Source organism: Ceratotherium simum, chromosome 13 (assembly GCF_057802395.1).
Source record: "Ceratotherium simum simum isolate JZ-2026a chromosome 13, ASM5780239v1, whole genome shotgun sequence".
NCBI lineage: Eukaryota > Metazoa > Chordata > Mammalia > Perissodactyla > Rhinocerotidae > Ceratotherium > Ceratotherium simum.
Window position 1 is genome coordinate 4,058,882 of NC_141912.1, and position 25,194 is coordinate 4,084,075.

General features: G+C 36.1%; 1 long non-coding RNA gene across 1 annotated transcript in view; it reads right to left on the reverse strand.

Annotated features, from left to right (window-relative positions):
• The window catches only part of LOC147915358 (uncharacterized), a 139,706-nt gene that overhangs the window by 100,379 nt on the left and 14,133 nt on the right, over positions 1-25,194 (reverse strand). Inside the window, exon 2 of the long non-coding RNA XR_015553933.1 lies at positions 21,276-21,395. This is a non-coding gene — a long non-coding RNA (uncharacterized LOC147915358). The remainder of the gene's footprint in view (positions 1-21,275; positions 21,396-25,194) is intronic.

Genomic DNA, 25,194 nt, shown 5'->3' on the forward strand with positions numbered 1-25,194 from the left:
TTTCTTGATTATGTCTTCATCTATAGAGGTTTCAGGAATGGCCTTTATGCTTGGGCGACTCATTGCCTTAAGAGCTGGAGAACACAAGGACAGCGTGCCCTTGCCATATTCACCGTCCTGTTCTCTCTGCATAACCAAACAAGAGACTTCTCATTAGTCTCTCCCATTGACTCTCCATAGTTGCTCTAAATGAGGATGTCCCAGAGGTGTACATGACTTCAGGTTTGCCTCCATGGGAAAAGCTTCCTTCCCATGTATCAGAGTGAGTACCAATGAACAAATGACCAGGAATCTTTCCCTAATGCCAGAAGAGTTGGCTGACTCCATATCCAAAGCAATTTCAGCTCAGTAATGGTCTACAGCCCTTGATTATCTACTTGCTGAGCAAGGAGGTGTCTGTGCAGTGGTGAACAACTCCTGCTGCATATGGACAAATGCCTCTGGGGAAGTAGAAACCCAATTACATAAGATTGGAGAGCAAGAACAGTGGCTACAACAAATTTCGCCTAATATTCCACTGTCTTTTGACTTTTTTCAGCTGGTTACCTTCAGGTCTGGGCTCCTGGTTTAGAACCCTCTTGTAAACTGGGCTTGCCGTATTGTACTCAGTCTTACTTTGTGTACTTGTTGTGAAGTTCTGTACCTATTGCCTGTCAAACCTTTGTAAAAATGACGTACCTAATAAGGTGATGTTAGCTCAATGATTTGAAATGATCTCCAACATTTATGACCTTGGAGAAATATAGACTTTAGATGGGAAAGGCCTGAGAGGTTTCCCTCCTAACTTTCCGTGTTACTCAAATATGGCCTAAATGGTTTCCAACCACTATGCTCCTTCCCTCCAATGTGGGACATGATAATCAGGAAAGGTCCTCCTGGTAGCGAGGGACAAGACCACTACGTACAGAGAACCTGACTGTTGATCAGCAATGCTTTCAGAGAAAGATCTTGACCAAAAGAAAAAATATGAAATAAGTAAGGGAAACCTCAACTAAACTGGAGTTGGGAAGGCCTGTGGGGGTGGCTCTCATACCCTATCATACATTGTCAATTTCACCAAACAGTAAAAGACATATGCTTGCATCTGCTTCCGTCTTAGAGAGAAGTAAAAGTACCTTACTACTAAAGGAAGATTTCTCTCCTCATCTGCAACAGCCCAGCCAACAAGAAATGCCTCAGCTCAGCCAATGAAAAGCCATTGCCGCCCTGAACTGTTACTTTCTTCCAATGGACTTTTGTTTAGAACAGCCTCTCCCCACTCCACCCTTTTTCTCTACAAAGGCAGCTCCCCTCCTTTGTTTTCCAGATTTGCCTATGGTTCTCCATATCATGCACCTCCCAAACTGCAATTCTTTTGGCTATTCCTGAATAAATTCATTTTGAGGGTAAAATAGCAGGTGAATTTGCTTTTAAATTGACACTCCTTTCCTCTAGGTTTAAGGACACCTCTCATATGAGGGTTTTACGACTGCTTCAGGGAAGAAGAGCAGGGGAAAGTCAGAGTGACCTTCCTGTTTCTGCCATTTTCTCAAACTCCTTCAGCTTAAAATATTCAATATACCAAGGTGCCACATCTGGAGTAGTGTGCCCTGAACCCCATCAGTACCAATCAGACCGGCAAAGATTTGAAAAAAAAATGATAATACTCTGAGCTAATAAGAATGTGGTAAAAAAAAAAAAATCAGTCTCTTACATTTTATTGGGAGTATAAATTGGTTTACTTTTTAAGGTAATTTTTTGGTGCCTATTAAATTAAATATTCATACCTGTTTGCCCTCACAATTTCACTTCTAGGAATTTATCCATTGAAATACTTGTTCAAAGAAGCAAAACATACAGTATCTATAAGGATGGCTACAGATAAAAATAAAATTACAAATAATGAAGAATATCTACAAATACTTCCATGAAATTTCAAGATATGTACAGAAACAAGTTGTACAATAATCTGTATAATATGATCCCTTTTTGATAAAAAAGGAATTATAACATATACGTTAATATACTCATTTAAAAAATCTATCTCTATGGGGCCAGCCTGGTGGTGCAGGAGGTTAAGTGCGCACGCTCCGCTGCGGTAGCCTGGGGTTCGCCGGTTCGGATCCCAGGTGCGCACCAACGCACCACTTGGCAAGCCATGCTGTGGCGGCGTCCCATATAAAGTGGAGGAAGATGGGCATGGATGTTAGCCCAGGGCCCGTCTTCCTCAGCAAAAAGAGGATGATTGGCAGATGTTAGCTCAGGGCCAATCTTCCTCACAAAAAAAATAATAAAAAATAAAAAAAATAAAATCTATCTCTAGAGGTGAAGATTATAGAGTTTTTTTCACTTTCAGTGTTATTTTTATGTTTAAACCACAAGCATTTATAAATTATTAACAATTATATATTAGTGATAATTTGTAATTGAAATAAGTTGGAGGAGGAGAGGAGATACTAAAGTGAGAGGTGATCTCTCAGGATGAAAAGAAATACGATCTAAAGCTCCAGCAAAATGGAGGCAGACACCAGCTTGTAAAACTCATTTTAATACTTGAAAATAAAACTCCAGCAAAGCTGTCTGCAAACCAATAGTTAACATTCAAATTAAATTTTTCATACACTCACTGGGAAATGTAGTATAAATTAATCACTACTTTTCCTTTTTAAAAAAGATGCTCTACATTTTCATAATTTAGACTTTGCATTAATTCTGAGAAAGAGGTCCTTCTCCTGCTTTCTTGTCTTACTTGAAATTATAAGTGTAAATTCAAACACGTCTATGTAGATGCTCTGCAGTGCTTTGAAAGTGCTACACTGTGTGCATCGTTAGACCAGACCTGAGTGCAGTAGCAGTAAGCATACAAATTGTTTCAAGGAAAGATGAATCTTACTGCTCCATGTAAGTAAAAGTGGATATGTTTATTATAATATCTTGACTTAAAGCTTTATATTTAAAAAACTGAACACTATTTTTGAGCACAATAGTCTTTCTGAATACAGTATTGATTCTTCACATGTGTATGATTACTGCCTGAAGCTGCCATTTAGTTTTGCCCCTGAAACAATTTCTCCCCTCATATACTGTACTTCTAAATTCATGTTACATCAAGTTCAGACCATTAACATAACACAGGCCATTCCCTGTTAAATTTGCCAATCCAAGTCATTTATTTCTAATCTTAAAACATGCTTCACTTTTAAAAAGCATTCAAGGGAATAAATGCACAGAAATGGAACTTGCCCAAGAGTGTCATACGTAGGCAGATACAAAAGACATCTGTGCAGTGATCCAGGAATCAGATTATTCTACTTACCATCGTTTTTTTTCAAGAATGGTAGAAGGAACTAGTGTAACCATGGAAATGTTCTTTCCAAAAACACAAATCTTAAACAAAACCCCAAAGCCTAGGAACATCAAGAGCCCCAGCCTTCCAACAGAGAATTCAACATTACCATGACACAGAGTAGCTAAAAAGAAATCCTTTCCAAAACAGAAAGAAAAGCCCTACAAAGACGGGCCCTTTGCTTTTACCCAGGCAAGATGCTTTTTATTCTGTAAAATAAAACACTTGTCAACAACTACAGAAATAAAATACGTGTCTAAAATTTTCCTAAGAAGGACTATTATTCAGTAGCTAGATTCAGCCACTTTTCTTTTAGACAATTGTAATGTGGCATTTTAATCCTAAAGTAAAGCTGGATATTCCTCATCTACTGGTTGAAATAGGGTAGTACTTTCAGGGGTATGGATCCCTCTTGGTCTAAACTTAACTGGAAACAACTAAAACTTAAACAAATTCATGTAAAGACAATAAACACTCTTTTGCCAAAGAGGCTGGTGCATGTACTAACAACATTGAATTTAATTAATAATTAATTCAACAAATATTTCCTGTATGTCTATTATATGGTAAACACTATCAGGTGCTAGGCAAATAGCTCCCAACGAAAATAGACAAGATCTCTAATTTTTTAGAACTTACATCTAATTCCTGCGCTATATCATACACTGCTCCGTTGTTATTCATAGGGTTTTCATGGCCAATTTTTTCAGAAGTGAGTGGCCAGGTCCTCCTTCCTAGTCTATCCTAGTCTGAAAGCTTGGCTAAAATCTGCTCACCAGGGGTGACCCTGCTGGTGTTTGAAATCCCTGTGGCAGAGCTTTCAGCATCACAGCAACACACAGCCCCCTCAGTGTGACAACCAGCAGATGGATGGTGTGGTTCCCCAATCAGAAAACAAACCTAGGCCGTGACGGTGAAAGTGCTGAATCTTAACCACTAGACCGCCAGGGCTGGCATAGTCTTAAATAATGAGAAGTAAATAAAACAAGGCAATGTGGTGAAGATGACTTGTGAGTTATGGATGGGAGGCTACTTGAGACAGAGGTCTTGGAAGACATGAAGACGTGAAAGCCAGAGAGGGGGAACCAGGCACAGATGTAGAGGAATTGAGTTCTGGGCAGAGGAACAACACACACAATGGTTTAGAGACAGGAGTAAGCCTGGAGAATTACAGTAAAAGACAAGGGGGGGGGGTGCCTGGAGCTTAAAGAGTACCAGAGAGAATTTAGGGATGGCAACATCATGTAGGGCCTTACAGGCCATAGTAAGGAGTTTGGATTTTATTTGATGCATGATGAGAAAATACTGATGAATTTTTGCTCTGATTAAAGTTCTGAAACATCACTCTGCTGCTTTGCAGGAAAAGGAATAGAAGCAGAGAGACCAGGTGAGACATTGTGGTGGCTTAGACTGGGGTGGTGGAAATGGAGATGAAGATAAGACAAAATCGTGCAGCAGACATGTATTTTTTGGTATATCACCAGGGAGGCACTTGCCTTCCATTCACCTAAATTAATTAACCGAGGAAAAGAACATCACTGCAGGGGCAGGAGTGGGCTGACCTCAGCCCTTAGAACTATTTTGAACTGTGGTGGCAACAGATCTTACCATCTGAGAGTTAGAGAAAAATTCTCCTCCTGGACAACTTGGAAATTTGCAATAAAAATTTCATAGCCATTTCCTAAATACTTAAAAAAACAAGAACATGTTCTGAAGGTTTGGGTAGATAAAATTTTGCAAATTTATTTCTTTTTTTAAAATAAGCCTTCTAACAAAGTTGCTTATTTAAAATAGATGAAAACTGGTACCTAGTATGAAGACAAATACAGAAGGTCAGATTATAAAAAATTAACCAGATAATGTGAGATGTGAAATTATAGTCAAGACTGGGAAAATATGAAAGACATATTGAAAAAAATATATACAGGTGTGTTAGAAAATGGATAAGTGAGGAAAGAAAATAAACAAATATGAGAAAAATATTGGAGGATGATGAAGTGTAATATACTATTACAGTAAAAAAGACTTCTTATTCAAAAGAGGAATGCTTTGAATGTTTGAATGTAAAGCAATATAAAAACATGTGAATTCCACCTAAATGCCATAGTTTCTGTTTTATACAGAAGGAAATAAAGTCTAAGTTCATGTATGCTTTGTGTATAAATTGGATTTTTATATGTCCAAACCACTGTTCCAATAAGTTATATATTACATTAACTGCAGTGATAATTTCAGGACCAATTTCCCATGAAAACCTATAGATTCCTAAAAATATCATAAAATTTCAAACAAGTCTGTCAGAAGACTTCTAAAACTATTTATTTAACATGAAAGTATTTTCTAATGAACAGATGAAATATTACTAACAATATGATAAATTATGATACATTCAAGGATGATATCCAAAACCACTGGTATAGGCACTGATCATTCAGAAAGCAGGCTAGCCACAGGACTAAAGCAGGATCCAGGAGGCCGCTGATGGTCCAGGCATTTACCCTTTAGCTGCTGGCAAGTGGAAAGCTTCAATGAGATGGCATATTGAGGGTTCAGGGTAGCACCATTTACCAACAAGTATGGAAGTCTTTTCATATTTTAACAACAATATAGCTGTACCAGCAGTGTGGAAGGTACTAACAGAGCATCAGTCTTAAGCATGTCTACATAATACAATCCTCTGCAGCCACTATATACATCAATATTTCACGACATCAAGAGTCATTCCATGATACATTATTACACGAATAAGGTAGATTACGTAACAGTGTGACAATTTATATATGTTGGCATGTGCATGTGGAAATGGACAGACAGGACTGACATTTATAGCCTGGTAGGATTGTAGGTGATTTTTATTTTTTCCTAATGTTTATTTATATTTTATAAATTTCCTACAATAAAAATAAATACAAGGTAAAATATTATGCTTAGCCTATAGTATTACACTATTTTGGAAATTATGATTGGTAAAGAAAAATGGAAAAGGAGAGTCTACAACAGTGAAGAAGCTTTGATCGAATCAGAGAGCTACAATCTACTGTTTTGTTTTCTTTTTTATTAAAAATAATAACACTGTCATAGAAATACAGCACTGTACTCATATCAACTGATTAAGACACTAGGATCTGAAAACTGAAATCCCACAAACCTGAAGCTTTATTTCACTTCCACAGAATCATGGAATTTTGTAGCAAGAAGGATCCTTAGAAGATCATATCCTCTTTGTTGAAGTCAGGCAGACTTCTATGCAGGCATACTTGGAAGGATATTAATCCTACTCTTTGCTGGGTTTGTTAAAATTCAAGGATCTGCCTTTAACAGACAATACAATATTTCCACTCAAGCTTCCTGACAGAAAGGATAAAATCAAATTCTTTGCTATTCTGTGCTTATCAAATATTTAGTCTGGGGGCTGGCCCAGTGGTGTAGTGGTTAAGTTCATGCTCTCCATTTCAGCAGCCAAGGTTTGCTGGTTCAGATTGCAGGCATGGACCTACACCGCTCATCAAGCCATGCTGTGGCAGTGACCCACGTACAAAGTAGAGGAATGTTGGTAGAGATGTTAGCTCAGGGCCAATCTTCGTCAAGCAAAAAGAAGAAGATTGGCAACAGATGTTAGCTCAGGGCCAATCTTCCTCACCAAAAAAAAGACCAGTTTAGTCTCAAAACAGATATTCATGGAGGATTGCTCACGAGACATGGAATTCATCTATTTTACCTAATCAATGTATCCTTGGATCACACCATACAACTGAAGAGTCACACAGCAGCATCATAAGATATTGCTGACTCATAGATTTGTCACATAAAAAAAAGCCTTCATACTATTACTATAGGGTTGTTATGAAAAATGTCATTCACAGCATCATATGGCATCAATTTTATTAACATCTGAAGAAGAAATTTTTCCCAGGTCCCACTACCTGTGAAAGTTGCACTTACCTTGAGCAATTATTTTGCTTTTATCATATGTATCCTGTAAGTCTTGCAAATAACCATGTTTCCTTTTATTTGTTTAACTGCAGGGAAGCTCTGAAACAATTTGGAGTCTACCTATGACATGAATTTTGTATATTAACCTTAGTTGGTGGCTTTGATAATAGCACATTGGTTCAGGGAGTGAAATGTGGAGCTCTGCTATTCACTAACCATGTGACCTTGGGCAAGTTACTTAACTCTCTGTGACTCAGTTTTCTCAACTGTAAAATGAGGGTAATAATAATACCTATGTAGTAGGATTGTTTTTAGGATTAAATATATACAAATCACTTTGAACAGTGCCTAGCACATAGTAACTACTATTATTAATCTTTATTATCTGTAAAGAAATTGATACTGACCACACAGATCTTCTCTTTCCATTAAAGTAAGGGAGCTTTCTAATATTCAATGCTGACTCATTTTTTTTTTTTTTTGTGAGGAAGATCAGCCCTGAGCTAACATCCATGCTAATCCTCCTCTTTTTGCTGAGGAAGACTGGCTCTGAGCTAACATCTATTGCCAATCCTCATCCTTTTTTTTTTCCCCAAAGCCCCAGTAGATGTTTTATGTCATAGTTGCACATCCTTCTAGTTGCTGTATGTGGGACACGGCCTCAGCATGGCCGGAGAAGCGGTGCGTAGGTGCACGCCCAGGATCCCAACCCCGGCTGCCAGTATCAGAGCATGCGCACTTAACCACTAAGCCACGGGGCCAGCCCTCTGACTCACATTTTTGAGAAACAAGAGGAAATAAGTAACTATTTAGAGCCAATGCATTTGGAGATAAGGTTCAAATTCGTTTCACAACTTCCTTGTATTTGGGGGGGTGGCAGCATCAAGATTCACAGTATATGTAAGTCAAAACAAAGAAGTTGCTCAGGGCAAGTGCAGAAAATGGAGAGTTAATTTCTTCCTCCCTCCCTCTCTCTCTCCCTACCCCCTTATTTCTTTCCTCCTTTCTTTCTTGACTAGCATACATGGCAGATACAAATGAAAGCAACAGATATATTCTATGAGGTATGATGCAGGCTATACAGAAATCAAAATATAATGATGTACACCTGAAATTTATATAATGTTAAAACCAATGTGACCCCAATGTAAAAAAATGTTTAAAAAATGATAAAAGGAAAAGAATTTTTGGCATTATTATTTAATTTCTGGGTCTCCATAGGTTGAATCAACTAATTTTACTAACTTTCAAATATAAATATAAAATATACAATATAAAATATACAATATATAAATATAAAAATACAAATATAAAATAAACAGATGTTTCAGAATACCAAAAAACAACCATCACAATTGAAGTGACAATGCATTTATAATAGTTAATAACTTTTCCATGGATTTTTCCCCTTTGGAAAGTTTGAAAGCAAAGAAAAATATACTAGATCCAGTTTGTTTGTTTGTTTGGAGTATGGATCACAGCACTGAGAGCAGTCTAATGAAAAATTCTGTCTCTAAGTTTCAAGTCAATAGCCAAATCTGAATGGAGTTTGAGACTATGAAGCTTGAAATTTTCTGGTATGCTCAAGGCACTGGTGAACACATTGCTGAAAATTCTTGTGGAAAAACTTTGTGCCCCCCAGTTTGCATAAAGATTGTAATCATTTTTATGCAGATGAACAAAAGCCAGAAACTGCTGGCTATTTAAAAGACTTCATTTGTCAAACATTACTGAACAAAAGTTACAACAAAGGAGTTCTTAATCAGCAAACTTCTTTGAAACTTGCAATTGTAATGTATTCTTAATATTACTATAAAATTAAAATAGACTATAATTATATCTTCTTCATTTTATTTTTATGACATTTTATAGTTACGATAGTTTAAAGAACTAACCACTTCAGTGATTTTAGGTAAGAGGCTTGAGAACATACATTAAGATCAAAAGGAACGTAAATGGAGAAGGGTTTCCAAGTGATGCAAAGAACGGACCGTGGTAGACACACAGATGCATGCCCAGATCCCCCTTCAAGGAAGAACTTGCTGCCCAGCTGCAGGGAAGGAGTTTAGCTGTCAGTAACTTCAGCATCTGCCTCAGCTGCAGAAAGCCACCCTCCCTAGGGCAGCCCACATCAGGTAACTGAGCAAGGAGCAGGTATAAATCCCCGGCAACATGGAACAACTCTGACAAGCAATATGAACCCCAGAGAGACTTTATTTGGTCCAGCATCACAGTTCTACTTCTTGCCCTCCCCAATCCTGCTTCCTCACTCTTCCTTTTAAAGGTGTTGGTCCCTAAAAACAATATCATACCCCAAACTCTATCTCTATGTCTGCTTTTAGAAAACCTAACTTGTGACAGTGGTTCATCTTATACCGTCAAGTGAGATACGTAAGTTCTAAAATAGTATGTGTTGCGTAGTATGTTCCATTTTTATAAAAATGAACACTGACATATACATAGTAAGAAGTATTGGACATATGTACACAAAATTTTAACTGTGGTTATCACTGGAAGAGTGGGACTATGGGGGATTTTCTCCTTCTACTTTAAACCTTTGGAAAAGATCATATAGTATACATATGAAATTTAGGCATAGACAACCTGGGCTTTAATTTCCAGGTCTATACTTCTTAGCTCTATGAGCTTGTATTCACTTGGGATAGGTTAGGTTATACTGTGGTAACACACTGTCTTTAAAATAACAAAGGTCTGTTTCTCACTGGTGCTATATTCTACTTTTCTTCAATCTGAGATGCTAGCCAATAGAGAACTTCTATCTGCCAGTCTCATGGCAGAAGGAACAGGTAACACAGTGAACCATGTGCTGCCTCACAAAACTTCTGCTCAGAAATGACAGACATCACTTCCACTCATGACAGTTTATCAAATCAAGTCACACAGCATTGCCTGAATTCGACTAGATAGGAACGTATAACCCTCCTGGAGGCAGGAGCATGGAATACCATTGGAAAGTAACAGAAGCAGCCACAGAACTTGAACAACTTAATTTATTTACATCTCTTTGTTAATCTGTTAAGTGCAGATAAAAGTACTACCTCAGTTGGTTGAAACGAATGAGAATACTTAAAAGCACTTATCCCAGTGCCTGGCACATAATAAACATCAAGTAAGAATTTTTTATTATTATACATTTCTTTATTTTAGAATTTTTATGAGTATATATTTCATAATTTATTCATTCCACGAATATTCACTAAGAATCTACTAGGTACCAGATACTCTTCAAGGCCCTGGAAATATATAAATAAACAGAAGAGATAAAATCTCTACCATTCACGAAGGGCAGGATAGATACAGGCAGGCAGATAAGCTGAAAAAAACTGGCTGGAACACTGCATTTCTGTACACTAACAACGAAGTAGCAGAAAGAGAAATTAAGAATACAATCCCATTTACAATTGCAACAAAAAGAATAAAATACCTAGGAATAAACTTAACCAAAGAGGTGAAAGATCTGTACACCGAAAACTATAAAACATTTCTCAAAGAAATTGAAGAAGACACAAAGAAATGGAAAGATATTCCGTGCTCTTGGATTGGAAGAATTAACATAGTTAAGATGTCCATACTTCCTAAAGCCATCTATAGATTCAATGCAATCCCTATCAAAGTTCCAACAACATTTTTCACAGAAATAGAACAAAGAATCCTAAAATTTATATGGAACAACAAAAGACCCCGAATAGCTAAAGGAATCTTGAGAAAAAAGAACAAAGCTGGAGGTATCACACTCCCTGATTTCAAAAGATACTACAAAGCTGTAGTAACCAAAACAGCATGGTACTGGCACAAAAACAGACACACAGATCAATGGAATAGAATCGAAAGCCCAGAAATAAACCCACACATCTATGGACAGCTAATCTTTGACAAAGGAGCCAAGAACATACAATGGGGAAAAGAAAGTCTCTTCAACAAATGGTGTTGGGAAAACTGGATAGCCATATGCAAAAAATTGAAAGTAGACCCTTACCTTACACCATACACAAAAATTAACTCCAAATGGATTAAAGACTTGAATGTAAGACCTGAAACTGTGAAACTTCTAGAAGAAAACATAGGCAGTACGCTCTTCGACATCAGTCTTAGCAACATCTTCTCAAACACCACGTCTGACCGGGCAAGAGAAACAATAGAAAAAATAAACAAATGGGACTACATCAAACTAAAAAGCTTCTGCACAGCAAAGGAAACCATCAACAAAACAAAAAGACAACCTAACAATTGGGAGAAGATATTTGCAAACCATACTTCTGATAAGGGCTTAATCTCCAAAATATGTAAAGAACTCATGCATCTTACCAACAAAAAAACTACCAACCCAATTAAAAAAATGGGCAAAGGACCTGAACAGACATTTCTCCAAAGAAGATATACAGATGGCCAACAGACACATGAAAAGATGTTCAAAATCATTAACTATCAGGGAAATGCAAATCAAAACTACAATGAGATATCACCTCACGCCCGTCAGAATGGCTATAATTAACAAGACAGGAAACAACATGTGTTGGAGAGGATGTGGAGAGAAGGGAACTCTCACACACTGCTGGTGGGAGTGCGAACTGGTGCAGCCATTATGGAAAACAGTATGGAGATTCCTCAAAAAATCAAGGATAGAACTACCATATGATCCAGCCATCCCACTGCTGGGTATTTATCCAAAGAACTTGAAAACACCAATTTGTAAAGGTACATGCACCCCTGTGTTCATTGCAGCATTATTCACAATAGCCAAAACTTGGAAGCAACCTAAGTGCCCATCAAGGGACGAATGGATAAAGAAGCTGTGGTATATATACACCAAGGAATACTACTCAGCCATAAGAAACGATGAAATCCAGCCATTTGTGACATCATGGATGGACATTGAGGGTATAATGCAAAGTGAATAAGTCAGAGGGAGAAGGTCAAATACCGCATGATTTCCTTCATTAAGTAGTAGATAATAACAACAATAAACAAACACATAGGGACAGAGATTGGATTGGTGGTTACCAGAGGGGAAGGGGGGAGGGAGGAGGGTGAAAGGGATAATTCAGTACATGTGTGTCATGATGGGTTGTAATTAGTATTTTGGTGGTGAACATGATGTAATCTATGCAGAAATAGAAGTACAATGATGTACACCTGAAATTTTTACAATGTTATAAACCAATGTTACTGCAATAAACAAAAAATTAAAAAAAAACAAAAACAAACAAACAAAAAAAACTGTCAAACTTGACCTTGAAATAAAATTTGATATCTACTTAATAGCTAAAAGTAATAAAAAAAAAATGACCAAGTTGGATTTATCCAATGAATACAAAAATGGTTTAATATTGCAAAAATCTACAAATTTGATTCATCATAATATTAGATGGAAAGACAAAAATCATGATTATCCCAATAGATGCAGAAAAGACATTTGACAAAATTCAACACTAAATTAATAATAAAAGATCTTAGAAAAAAAGTAAGGATAGAAGGAATTTCCACAAAGAATATCTCTAAATAATCTATAGCAAAAATCATCCTAAATGAGGAAACATTAAAAGCATTCCTTTTAGAAATCAAAAAATAAATAACACTAAATTGAAGGTCCTAATAGCACATAAAATAAGAAAAATAAATTGAAGCCAAAATGATTGCAATAAAAGATAAGCAAGATCTCTAGGTGAAAACTATAAAAAGACATTGAGACATTAAATGAAGACTTGAATAAACAGAGAGATACACCATGTTCATGGGTAAGAAGATTCAATATTGTAACCAATTGATCTATACATTCAATGCAATTCCAATCAAAATCCCAATAGGTATTTTTCATAGATCACGTTAATCTACATCTAAAATAAAACATAAAGAATAAAGATGCAAAAGAGCCAAGAAATTTCTGAAGATGACTACAGGGGAACTTACCCTATTGGATATCAAGACTTACTATGAAGCTATGGAAATTAAGACAGCATGAAACAAATTGGACAAATTAATGAAATTCAACAAAGATCCACAACAGACCTGCACATCTGTGGAACTTTGGCTATGTCAGAGGACACATGTCATATCAATGGGGAAATTAGGGACATTCAATAAGTGAAAGTAGAAAAAAATTATTATACATGTGCTAAAAGGTGAAATTATAGTTCTATATTATAACAAGATATAAGATCCAAATCCAGATGTAGTAAAAGCTTAAATGTCTAAAAAAAAAAAAACTTAAAAACTCTTAGTAGAAAGTATAGATTAAAACATTTCAGATCTAGGGGGAGAAAAAAAATTTTTAAATTTAAACAATACAAGAAAAGCACTAACTATAAAATAAAAGAATAAATTTGACTAATAAAATTAGGAATATTTTTGTTCATCAAAAGATAGTTTCAAGACAGCGAAACAGCTAGTTACAAATGAGAACATAGTTGTAATTCACATAAGTGATAATTAGTATCAAGAATATATAAAGAACTCCAAAGCAATAACAAAAAATAACAAACAGAAAAATGGGCAAAGGACATAGGCATTTCAAGATGAGAAAACACATGGCCAACAAATACGTGGAGAAATGCTAAACTCTGTTAATGATAAAAGAAATGGAAATCAACCCCTACATTCTACCCCTATTCCATCTGAGAATGTCAAGTGTGAAAACCTCAAGTGTTAGAGAAGGTGTGGATTACAGAATCTCTTATCCATTCCACGGAACTCTAAATTGGTACAATGTCTTAGTCAATCCAGGCTGCTATAATAGAATAACATAGACTAGGTGGCTTACAAACAACAGAAATTTATTTCTCATAGTTTTGGACGCTGGAAGTCCAAGATCAGGGTGCCAGCATGCCCAGGTTCTTATGAGAACCCTCTTCTAGAGTGCAGAGGGCTCTTTTCTTGTTGTATCCTTACCTGGCAAAGAGAGGAAGAGAGAGCTCTCTAGAGGCTTTTTAAATAAGGGCACTAATTCCATTTATGAGGGCTCCATCCTCCTGACTTAATCGTCTCCTAAAAGCCTCACCTCCTAATACTATCACACTGGGAGTTAGGATTTCAACATATGAGTTTTAGGGGGACACAAACATTGAATCCCTTGCACACAACCACTTTGGAAAATATTTGGCACTATTTGTAGAGTTGAAATTCACAGCAATTCTACTCCTTGGTTTAAGCCCAGAAGAAATTATTGCTTAAGGACAATGAAAATTACGGAAAACCTTGAAACAATCTAAATGTCTATCAACAGAAGAATGGAAAATAAAGTCTGGTATACCCGTACAATGGAATAGTGTCAGGAGATTACATATAGTCTTGGAAGATTACATATAGCATGATTCTTTTTTTTGAATAGAATTAAAAACAAGCATTTTAAATAATATTTTTAAGAAACATATAGATAAAAATAAAACCATGTAGAGCAAAAGAATAATGGACAAATTAAAAAAAAAAAAAAAAGGAATGATGGATGCCCCAAATGCAGGGAGGCAAAGGAATGAGAGGAGACTGTACCATATGGCAAGTTGTGCGTTAACATCAAGGTCCTAGCTGTTGAATTGGGTGGCAGCTTCAAGGATATTTAATCAGTGTTAAAAATAAGTAAAAAATAAATGAGGCCCTTGCATGGACCAATAATGAGAATGTGTCATGAACCAGAGGTTATTATCAATCACCTGAGGTCCATTTTAAAAAGACACAAAATAAAATAAACATACAAAAATAAGAATAACCTCAGACTAAAGTTTTAGATTATTTCTCAAAATATAGGCATGTCACAACAGAGAAACGGAAAAAAAAAATCAGGCTAAGTGTCTTATCTTATTTGACAGCTGGACATCAGATACTGATTAATTCTCAACATTGACAGAAAGATATATTACAAATACAGCTAGTAAAAAATTAAGCACAAGAGATAAACAGAACCATAATCAATGAAATTTTACAGGAAAAAGGGAAAAAAGTAAGTTTAACAAATGAAAAAAAAGTCAGAAATAAGAAAAAATATAATTATCACAGTAAATTTGTGAAAATTAAATGAGGATGAAACAACCTCAGTGCCTCGAATATAATTTTATTTATTCACTTAGAAAATAAAAAATTAGAGTGACCAAATTAAGATATGCCATTTGAGATACTGAAAGATTTTAATATAGTATTCATACCCATTTAATTGGCTTTAGAATTTACCTGAATAAATACGTCACCAATTTAAAGTGTGGCCTCAGAACGATTTTCAACCGGTGGGCTCCCTCCACACTGGAGGCTACGCAGGTAGATGGGGACCAGTCAGAACCTGGAGAGCCCCAGCTGCCCAAGGCCTTTTGACGGGAGTGCGTACTGCGCATACAGCAGACCTGGAGGAATCGGGATTGCCTGGCCAGTAGAGGACCAGGCAGGCTGGCCAGGGTATCCTCCAAAAAGAGACACCAGGAGCTTTGATTGCTGGAGACACCGGGGACCTTATCAGGCAGCAAGTTCAAATGAGAACAGACTGTGGCCAGTTTAAAGCTGCTGCCTCAGAATGATTTTCAGGAGAAGGCTCCCTCCAACCAGGAGGCTATGCAGGCTGTTGTGGACAGGCCGAGCTCCACAGGCCTAGTGGGCCTCTGCTGCCCAGGAGCGGCAGATGGGGTGCATTCTGCGCATGCTCGGGACGTGCAGAGGAGCGTCGCCAGGAATCTGGAACAAGGCAGGTGTCGGGAATGACTGGGTCACAAGAGCTGGCTTTTGGGGTTACAAGGCATTTGCCTAAATGCAAGCCCTACTGTCCAATGGGAAATAGTCTTCCTGAAGGCAGAGCTGGAGGTTATTCAACAGCTTTACAGGGGAGGGTCTGGGAGGGCTGGCCAGGGTATCCTCCTATAAGACATACCTAGGAGCCTTGATTGCTGGAGAAGCCGGGACGCCATTAAGCAGCAAGTCCAAATGGGGACTGACTGTCACCAGATAATTAGTACATAAATATATATGTTAGTTAACTTAAAAATATATAAGTAGTTACCTGTATAATGGCCTATACTTTCTTTATCTGACCCTAAACAGGATTTTAAGTAAATGGTGTACATCCAAGACTGGAAGGCTATCAGGTTAGTTTTTTTTCTAGCTCCATCTTTTAATTGTTGTTAGCCTTTCCAATATATAGAAATTCTATTGTGTTCATTAAAACCATGTGAAGCAGGCATTGCTATTCTCTCCCCCCACCTCCTTTTTAATAGATGAGGAAACTGAGGCTCAGAAAGGTTAAGTAGTCTTTCCAGGTTAAAGCTGGTAAGTCATGCTTCCAGCATTCAGACCTCAACAACTGCTCCCACAACCAACATTCAGCTGCTAGGCTATCGCTGATATCACAGTCCATGTAGGATAATCTATGCAGTACAAGAAGCACACTAGACCGTATATAAGATAACCTAGAAACTAAGTAAAACTATAACCATGCCCTCTGTTTTCCCTTACTCTTGGAAATTTCTAAGTTTGCGATGTGAGCCAATCTCTGGTGTAAGACTACATGATAAGAACAAGATCATGCTGGTCCTTTGCTGCCCTCTTATGGAAGATGTACATAGATACACAAAAATCCCAAACCAATAACTTCAGCCTCACTTTGTCATAACTAAACTATTTCAGGTGTATCTAGCTTTCAGTGATGGATGAGTTTCTAGAGCAATGCAACTAGTACATAAGAAGCACTTGATGAATGTTTGTAGAATTAAACTGCAAGTTTTATCCACTGAATCTCTGATATGTACTAGGTGCTTGATTTTATAAGAATCCTATGATAAATTATTTATTTAGTTAAATGACTAAACACCTTCCAATTTAATCTTTGTAGTATACAGATGGCATATATCATGTTTATTTAAAATTATAAAATTTCATTATGTAGCCGGTTTATTCACAATAAATCAATAAAATCATAAAATTTACAAAATAAAAATCATAATCTAAAATTTTCAGTTTGATCACTTGTTTCAAGCACCTTTGCTTCTTTTTAAAGCTCAAATCTGACAAATAGTCAAAGTGAATGGTTCGAGTTTCTTCTCATTTCCTACTCTTTGTTTAGTCTCTGTTAATTGTGACCACAATCTATCTCAGGAGAGGCTAAGTGCCTTGAACTCTGCAATAGACAAGCCTGATCAATACACAACAAAATCTATGAAGAATAGCATTGCTTGAAGTTTTAATGTAGGTAAGTAGTTATCTTTCTAGCTATTTCCTCAAACTGATAAGGCTGTTAATGATTATACTAAACATTAATGCCCATAATCTTATGACCTGAAAACAGCAAGGGACTTTTGTAGCTCAATGGTAAAGGTAATTGTTTCACTAATTCATGGCTGAGTGGTCTTCCAAAGTCATAGATGATCTTATACAAGGGAACTTCTCCAGGCTTTCTACTGGAATGGAGTGTTTAAATCCTTAGAATTGGACCTCACCTGGCTCTCTTTGCCAGTACTGGGAAAGTCTATGCACATCATTGAGATGTGTGATGTATGCCATTCCTACATATTAGGTAGATACCACAACTTAAAAAAAAGAAGAACAGTTGCTGGTGTACTCAGCAGAAATATTTCCTGGATCCTTCCAGTAGCTCTACCACAACAACTTACTATGTGTTCTTCAAGAGCTTTGCTATTCCTATCTTTCTTCACATTCTCAGTGGTATCATACTAGTTTAGGCTCTTATCTTCTTACATTCACTCATCAAACACTGTATTTCTTGAGCACTACGTGCAAGCATTGTGTTAGGAGCTAGGTACGGAATGATAAACAAAACAGACATGGTCTGATCTCATGTAATTTACAGTCTAGAAGGAGAAAACAGACACCAAACAAATAAATATACTGACAGACAGTTTGATAGGGTTTGATTAGGGAAAATAGCAAGATGTTTTAAGAAAGAGTTATAGGAAAGATAGGTCCTAATTTATATTGGGACCAGAGAGAAGGCTGTCATTTGGAGAGGGGCCCTCTGTGGAACTGACATTTAAGCCAACACCTGAAGAATAAGTTGTCATAATCAAAGTGAAGAGTGAGAAAAGAGAAATCTAGGCAGAAGAAATAGCAAAAACCCTAAGCCTGAAGATAAAGCTTCACGTTTTAGGGTTAACATAAGGCCGGAGTAGCTGAAAGATGAGACTGGAAAATAGAGCCCAAATTATCAGCGCTTTACAGGCCGTGTTAAGAAGTTTGATTTCATTCAAAGTACCATGGTATCATTAAATGATTATAAGCAGGAAAGTGATATGATCTAATTCACGCTTTTAAAAGTTTACCCTAGTCTCTGGGTAGAGAATGGTTTGGAGCACAGCAAAGGTAGAAGCAGAGAAATCATAAAGGAGTCAACTGCAGGAGTTCCAACAAGATAGAGGCTTGGATTAAGGTGGTGATAAGGGAATTAGAAAGAAAATAGATGAATTTAGTATATGTTTTAAAAGTTAAAATTAATAGACGATGGACTAGATGCAGTCTGGTTTGAGCAACACATGAGTGGAGGTACCTCATAAGGAAGACAGAAGGAGCCAGTTTAGTGGGGAGGGAGAATGAGAATTCAGTTTGGAGCATATTCGGTTTAAGATTTCTGTGAGATATCCAAGTAAATATGTCAAGTAGTCAGTAGATAAATGACAAATAACGGAAATAGATGAGATCATTAAAGAGATCATAGAGTGAGAAGAGACTCAAGACTAAGCTATAAAGGAATTATAGAGAAGGAAGAGCCCCCAAGACCCAGGCAGGGGGAAAGTCATGAGAGTATTATGCCACATGAATTTATATTTAGTAATTGGAGCTGTTAAATGAACATATGAATAGCAGGCTAGTCTATTTGACCAATTTCTTATAAAGATCTTATAGAATAAATAAATGCACAAACCCAGCATATTTTAGTGGTTTGTCTCCTAGCATTATTATGATCTCATCATAAAAATGGAGTAAACTGTTTTCGGTGGGAACACAGGCCTTCTTCCTGTCTTTTGAACAAATCACATATATTCCTATCTCAGGGTTTTTACACTTGCTGATGCTTGGAAAGCTCTTCCCCTATGGCTTCTCCTTCATGTTATTCAACTCACAGTTCAAATGTCACTTCCTCAGAGAAGCCTTTGGTGACCATCCTCTAAAGCAGCTTTCCCCTACCCCATCATTCTGCTTTATTTTTTCACAGCATTACTATTATATGTTTCCTACTAACTAGAATATAAGCTACATGAGTGCAAGAATCTTATATATCTTGAGTTCACCATCATTTTCTCAATGCCTAGAACAGTGCTTAAAATAGAGTAGGTGCTCCATAAATGTGTGGAATAAATAAAAGAAACATACAATAATTTTCCAATAAGTAGGAAATCATTGTTATTCATGGTTGGAAAATATACTACTAAAGATAGACCTGCATTAGGTAAAAGTAATATGCATTCTAGAATTCTGAATTCATTGTTGGAGTCTTATCTTTCTTCCAGTTACGAGGACTCCACTGAACTTTCATATTGCACTCATCCTATTTGCTTCCCGAGGTCACACTTGGCAATATCACTTCCTCTCCTAATGAGTAAGCCTAGCATTTCCTGGAGCCCAACGCTAGCCTATTTATGACACCTAAACATGAAACTAAGCCACTGCCTCTTTATCCACAATCATAGCCAATATTGTGCCAAGGTGCCCTGGATTCTTTCTAATCCTTCGGCTAATCAAAGGCTAATTTTCATCAAAGAAGTTTTGTAATAGATGATTTAATAAATGTGTATCACTTAATTAGGAATAAACAACCTGTTTTCCAAAGCAAATTCTACTAAAAGCAAAATTTGCAACTGTATGAATATTGTTAGCAAAATCTATGTACATATTACATAATATATGTTTTCAGTTTTTAAAAATTGATATGCATTTATTCAGAAAACATTTCCTAAATACACACTCCATCCTAGTGAGTCAATTATGTATTTCCAGAATTCAGAAGTGCACAGTGGAAAATAAAGTAATTTTCATTACAAAATGCAAGTTATATTAGCATATAATGGGCTTATTATTGATATTTTAAATTAATAAAATTTTTTAAATTTATCAATTTTAATATACATTACAACAAATATTAATAGATATAACCTACATAAATAAAAGCTTTTTAATAATTTGTAAGGATATAAAGGGTTCCTCAGGCCAAAATGTTTGAGAACTACTGTCATAGGTTCAGGAAGAGACTAAAAATGGGAAAGAAGATCAGGAAGATAATTTTGTGAGTATGAATGCCTGATTTAGTATGATGACTATAAAGGGAAAGGGTCAAATCTGAGATAATGTGGATTACGAATATTAGCAGCTCTACAACCCTCAAGACTGATGGTGCTTTCCCCACCATATATTCAAAATAAAACAATACTAAACCATAGAATAAATGTAAGAAGGCCAAACAAATTTCTGAGATTTCCTCCTCTTTCTCTTTTTCCAGCTTTATTGAGGTATTATTGACAAATAATGTTATATATTTAGGTTGTACAATGTGACTTCTTTAAGGTATACAACATGATGATTTAGTACATGCATACATTGTGAAATGATTACTACAATCAAGTTAATTAACACATCCATCACCTTACATAGTTAGCATTTTTTTTTTTTGGTGGTGAGAACAATTAGGATCTATTGTCTTTGCAAATTTCAAGTATACAATACAGTATTATTAACAATAATCACCATGCTGTACATTAGATCCCCAGAACTTATTCATCTTATACCTGAAAGTTTGTACCCTTTGACCAGTACCTCCCCATTTTCCCCACCCCTCAGCCCCTGGCTACCACAGCTCTACTCTCTGGTTCTATGGACATGGCTTTTTTAGATTCCATGTATAAGAGATCAAATGTATATGAGATACATTTCCATGTATATGAGATCATACAGTATTTGTCTTTCTGTGTCTGGCTTATTTCACTTAGCATAATGTTTTCCAGTTTCATCCATTTGTCACAAATTGCAAGATTTTCTTTTTTATGGCTGAATAATATTCATACACACGCACATATATACATACCACATTTTCTTTATCCAGTCATCTGTCAATGCTGAAAAGCTGAAAGATTTTCCTCTAAGATCAGGAACAATACAGAGGTGCACACTCTTACCACTTCTATTCAACATAGTACTGGAAGTCCTAGTCAAAGCAATTAGGCAAGAAAAATAAATAAAAGCCATCCAAATTGGAAACAAAATGTTAAATTGTCTCTGCAGATAACATGATCTTAGATAAAGAAAACCCTAAAGACACCATCAAAAAAAAATGTTAGAACTATTGAATAAATTCAGTAAATCTTCAGGATACAAAATCAGTCTACAAAAGTCAGTTGCATTTCTATGCACTAATAACAAACTATCCAAAAAAGTTTTTTTTTTTTTTGTGAGGAAGATCAGTCCTGAGCTAATATCCATGCCACTCTTCCTCTTTTTGCTGAGGAAGACTGGCCCTGAGCTAATATCTATTGCCAATCCTCCTCCTTTTTCCCTCTTTTTCTCCGCAAGGCCCCAGTAGATAGTTGTATGTTGTAGTTGCACATCCTTCTAGTTGCTGTATGTGGGACACCACCTCAGCATGGCCGGAGAAGCAGTGCGTTGGTGAGCCCCCGGGATCCAAACCCGGGCCACCAGTAGCGGAGCACGCACACTTAACCACCAAGCCGCAGGGCTGGCCCCAAAAGTTTCTTAATTTAAGAAACAATCCCATTTACAATAGCATCAAAAACAGTAAAATACTTAGGAATAAATTTAACCCAGGAGGAGAAAGACCTGTACACTGAAAACTATAAGACTTTGATGAAGGAAATTGAAGACATAAATAAATAGAAAGATATTCTGTGTTTATGGATTGGAAGAATTAATATTTTTTAAATGTCCATGCTATGCAAAGTGATCTATAGACTCAATGCAATCTCTAGCAAAATTCCAATGGCATTTTCCACAGAAATAGAAAAAAATCCTAAAATTCATATAGAACCACAAAAGATCTTGAATAGCCAAAGCAATCATAAGAAAAGAAGAATGAAGCTGGAGGCATCACATTTCATGATTGCAAACTATATTACAAAGCTATAGTAATCAAAACCATATGGTACTGGCATAAAAACAGACACACAGACCAATGGAACACAATAGATCGCCCAGAAATAAACTATGTATAACGATCAATTAATCTTTGACAAGGGCACCAAGAATTCACAACGGGGATAGGACAGTCTCTCCTCTTATTTCAATGATCTTTTTGAAATATCAAATAACAAAATCTGTCCACCCTGTAAACTGTTATCTTTGCTTTGATGATACCCTAAACATGTGCTTCTTCTATAATAGTGGGAAAACAATCTCCTTGCTACTTTAAGTGGGGTCCGTGGACCAGCAGCACCAGCATCTCATGGGAGCTCTTCAGCATTGCAGAAAGTCAGGACTCAGCCCAGACCTACTAAATCATAATCTACATTTTAACAAGATTCTCCAGATGATTTTTACATACAGTAAACTTTAAGAAGCATGGGACTAACTAACATAGATGCTAAGGAATTAGTTATTGACAAAATTAGATTCCTAGAAGAACAATGCTAATAAAGTTAAGACATGACCCTTCTTTGATATTGAATTCAATTATCTGGCATATGAAGTTGATATTTTATTTGTGATACACATAAGAAAGTAAAACAAAGATGTGTTCTGCAACTACATAGAATTCACACCACATAATGGATTTTAACTATGTTAAAAATTCATTAGAGGACTTCTGCTTCCTGATATATGGACTAAAGAACTAGATCTACTCTCCTGCCTTAAAGAACTAAAAAACTGGATAAAATACAAAACCAACTGTTTTTAGATGCTGGACAAGAGATAGATAGGACAGAACTATGGTCCCTGAGAGAATAGAATCAAATGAAGAGAGCCCTAAAACTGCCACAGCTTTTGGCCTGAAGGCACATTACAGACTGCAGAAGAGGGAGTGGGATCTCACATACATTGCAGTAGTCCTGCTATGTTGAGTTATCAAAGGTTGTTGCTCTGCGAGTCTGAAGCAGCTAGAAGTTGCAGGGCAGGGTCCTAGAGAGGAAGAATGAATTAAAGTAAAATAAAATCTTTCACTTTTCTTATTCTTAACTGATCTAATAGATAACTGTTTGTTCAAGTAATAACGGTAACAATGTATTGGGTGATTCTAGCATATAGATAATAAGTGAAATGAATGACAGCAATGGGGACGAGACGAGAAAGGAGTTAGGAATACTCTGTTTTAAAGCACCTGCACTACCTGTGAAGTCCTATAGTGTTACTTGAAAGTGGACTTAGATTAGTTGTAAATGTATATTCCAAACTCTAAAGAAAACATTAAAAATAATTTTAAAGTATAATTGGTAAGCTGAGAGAAAAGAAAACAAAATCATATAAAATACTCAACTAAAAGAAGAGAAAGGAGAAAATGGGGAAGACAAAAACAGAAACAAAGAGTAAGTGCAATAAATAGAACATAGTTCAAAACATGGTAGATATTAATCCAACTATATCAATAATTAATGTATATATGAATGGTCCAAATACTTCAATTAAAAGACAGGGGAGATCAAAAAACAAGATCCAACTATATGTTGTCTACAGAAACCCACTTTAAATATAATGGCACAGATAGATTAAAAGCAAAGGGATGAATAAAGATATACCATTCTAACACTAAGCAAAATAAAACTGGAACATCTATGTTAATTTCAGACAAAGCCAACTTCAGAACAAGGAAAATTATCAAAGATAGAGAGGAATTATATAATGATAAAGAGATCAATTCCCCAAGATGATGTAACAACCTTTAATGTGTATGCACCTAACAACAGAGCATTATAATATATGATGCAAAAACTGATAGAACTGCAAGGAGAAATAGATGAATCCACTATTTCAGAAGGAGACTTCAATACACTTCTATCGGTAATTGACGAATCCAGCAGGCAGAACATCAGTAAGGATATAGCAGAACTAAACAGAATCATTAATCAACCAAATCTAATATACAGACTAGAATTCGTATTCTAGTATATTTTAGTATTTACAGAATACTTTACCCAACAACCATTTTTCTCAAGATCATATGAAACATTCATCAAGATAGACCACATTCTGGACCATAAAACACACCTTTACAAATTTAAAAGAGTAGAGGCCAGCCCGGTTGCCTAGTGGTTAAGTTCAGTGCGCTCCGCTTAAGCAGCCCAGGTTCGGTTTCAGGGCGTGGACATACACCACTCGTCAGTGGCCATACTGTGGCAGCAACCCACATATAAAATAGAGGGAAGATTGGCATAGATGTTAGCTCAGGGTGAATCTTCCTTAAGCAAAAAGAGGAAGATTGGCAACAGATGTTAGCTCATGGCAAATCTTCCTCAGCAAAAAAAAAAAAAAAAAAAATTTAAAAGAGTATAAATCATAGAAAATATGCTCTTAGGCCACAAAGTAATAAAAATAGAAATCAGTAACAGAAAGATAGCTGGGAAATCTAAACATATTTGGAGATTAAATTACTTATGGGTCAAAGAAGAAGTCTCAAGAGAAATTTAAAAATATTTTTCACTAAATGAAAATGAAAATAAAACTTATCAATATCATGGGATACAGCAAAAGCAATGCTTAGAGAGGAACTTATAGCATTGAATGGACAAATTAGAAAAGAAGAAAGATTGACAATCAATAATCTAAGTTCTGCTTTATGAAACTAGAGAGAGAAGAGGTATAAAAGGCAACAGGAAGCAGACTATAAAATAATAAAAATTAGAGTAGAATCAATGAAATTGAAAACAGGAAATCAATAGAGAAAAATCTATGAAACTAAAATCTCATTCTTTGAGAAGATCAATAAATCAATAAATTTATATACCTCTCACCAGCCTAAGAAAAAAAGAGAGAAACCACAAATACTAATATCAGAAATG